The sequence below is a fragment of the Myotis brandtii genome, unplaced genomic scaffold, assembly GCF_000412655.1.
Source record: "Myotis brandtii unplaced genomic scaffold, ASM41265v1 scaffold17, whole genome shotgun sequence".
In the NCBI taxonomy this organism is placed as follows: Eukaryota; Metazoa; Chordata; class Mammalia; order Chiroptera; family Vespertilionidae; genus Myotis; species Myotis brandtii.
In genome coordinates, this window is record NW_005356259.1 from 4077160 (window position 1) to 4079855 (window position 2696).

The following is a 2696-nucleotide window of genomic DNA, read 5'->3' on the forward strand; positions in this document are numbered from 1 at the left end:
TCCCTGCGCCTCGGCCCCTGCGAACTTGGCCCTGGGTGTCTGCGGGTCTGACGGCCCTGCCTGTGTATTTGACTGGGCAGTTCTTGAACCTGGGGAAGGTGTGAACAAGACAGAGTCCTCGTGGCCAGACCCAAAGCTTCCGGGAGGATAGGGCCCAGGCATTTCTCTGCCTTTTTAACAGCATCCAGATGGTTCTGAAGGTGGTCCAAGGGCCAAGCTTTGAATAACGCTGGTCTGAGTTCTCCGGGAAAAGTTAGGAAAGTGACTTTCTCGACCATTAGGTGTCACTCAAAGCATAATTCTTAGCGACCATCAGATAGCCTCCGAATTTGGATATATTCATCTAAAAACATTCATTGTTGCCTTTTGGAAATCATCGTCCTTAATTCTTTTCAGTAGTTGTAACATTATACAAGTCCTGGCACCAAGATAATGGATTCTTTCTAGGAAGCCTAGTTTCAACATTTATTTGGGATTTAAGATCTACTTTAAGAAAGGATTTGAGATAATTTGCAACAATGAAACACACACAAAATAGAATGATAAAAAAATTAGAATTGGCTTGTTTTAAAAAAAATGCAACCACTGTTCAGAAGCCACGTAGAAGGAGAACAGATGTATTAGGAATCTGAGAGGAGTTAGTCACTGCTATGAGCAGTAACATTACCCTTGAGTTTCTGGCCACTAACGCAAAATTAAAGCAGAGAAATCCAATCCAGTAAACCCTCAATATTTGTAAGGCATATGTCCTAAGACCATTGGAAATCCTCAAATTTGGGGATGTCATTCTAGAGTGTAATTTTTCTCCATAGAATTGGTATATGGTCATCAGTGGGGGACAAAGAAGCCACATTGATATCTGAATGCTGAGTGGTGGCCGGGCACCTTCACTAGCTGTGAGATTCAGTCCCACACACCAGCCTCAGTGCATATGATTCAAATTCCTGCTGCTATAACACTTTGTGTCGGAGGCTGTCAGGGGCCCTTATGCATACTGTCCGTGAATGTCAAGGGGCTCCTTTGTTTAAGTTGAGGATTCTTATCTGGTACCTTTGATGCTGATTTATAAAGAGAGAAGGAGAGGAAGGGGCAGAATAGTTCCACTAATCCTGGTCACCTGTAGAATAGCAAATCGGTTGTAACAAAGTTTCTCCTTTGATGTGAAATTTGATTGGAGTATTTAGGGCACAGGGTTCTTTTCCTTCTCTCCATAGACTGATATCAATTATTATGTTCACATAGTGAGTTAAAAATCCTAGAGAAGCGTCAGTAGAGCTGGAATCTAATCCTGCCTCTGGCATTCACCACAGATGTGGTTTTAGACCAACTGCTCCAACTCTCAGAACCCCCGTTTCTCCCTTTGGAAGGCGGGGATAAAATGTCTACCTCACAGAGGTGAGACGTGCACCGTGCAATGGGAGGATTATAACAAGTGTTTAGATCAGGGGTCCTCAAACTTTTTAAACAGGGGTTGCAATGGGAGGATCATAACAACTGTTTAGATAGTTGAGTCAGATTTCTCTTCTGTGCCCCAGAGACTATCTATATACAGACTGGACCACATTAACTAGCATATGTCTGGGGAGGTTTTGAATAAGTGCATCAAGTCAGCCACTCCCATATGCTGTGATTCTTTGGGCTCTACGTCAGGCATCCTTGGTTACCTCAAGGAATATTCTGAAATCCTCAAATGGGAATTGGAGTATGTTCTGCATCTGGTTGAGTTAGAATTTTAAAATCAAGCTAACAAATGATACCTGGGGGCAATTCCACCAAGATAGGAAGATATTGCCTGAACGAGTTAAAACTGGTGTTCCAAAGGCCTAACTAGAGGATAATTGTACAATGTTAATCTCTAACTTGGACCATGGGAATGACATTTCAAATTTTTATAGCTCTTTCCCCACCATTACATCACACACAGTGGAGTCAATTAGCTGGCCTTAAATTACTTCTGAGATATGGGGCGGTTGCGATTATTCACCCCATTTCCTGAAGGAGGAACTGAAGCAGAGAGAAGTTAAACTTGACCAAGATTACAAAATGGGTAAGCCAAGAGTGAAATGTCTGGTTTCTTTATCCTTGTAACTTACTGAGAACATTTTCCTAAGGTGTAGCCTTGCAAATAGGATCAAAGCATGTGAAATGCACATGCCCAGCCAGTGGCCACTGCTGACCAACAGGATCTAGATCCAATAATGAACAGAATACTTAGCATTTACTTCTGAACAACTTACAGCGGTACACTAGAAGGTGAAAATTTTCAAAATACAAAAATATAAAAGAATCCCTCTTATAAAACATTTCTGAAGTGTTTGTTTACAGATTATTAAATGCTTAATGAGAGAAACTTAAAGCTAAAATGTGCTAAGCTGCTACTGATTAAGAATATTAGTCAGAAATTAAAATGAACTAGATCACCAAGTAAAAGATTTAAAAGATGGATATTTATATATGTGGCTTAATAGTTGTGGGAAGCTACCACTTGCCAATACTGTCACGAGAGTGCACCAAGGAACGCAGAAGGCCGATGGACCTTGGGCTTTAGCAGGTCTGACGTTATGCACCGATTGTTGAGATAGTGGTGGCTCAAGGCAATTCCCTAACCTGATAATCCTTTTACTGTTTACCAAACTTTACCTTTGATATGCCTGTATGCATTGCTAAAGGGCAAATGTGTATTCAAGTAAATAAAA

At 41.2% G+C, this 2696-nt stretch overlaps 1 protein-coding gene across 1 annotated transcript in view; it reads right to left on the reverse strand.

The window, feature by feature from the left end:
* Positions 1 to 2696, reverse strand: part of MAGI2 (membrane associated guanylate kinase, WW and PDZ domain containing 2) — an 835146-nt gene that overhangs the window by 5969 nt on the left and 826481 nt on the right. The gene's annotated exons all lie outside the window — the stretch shown is intronic.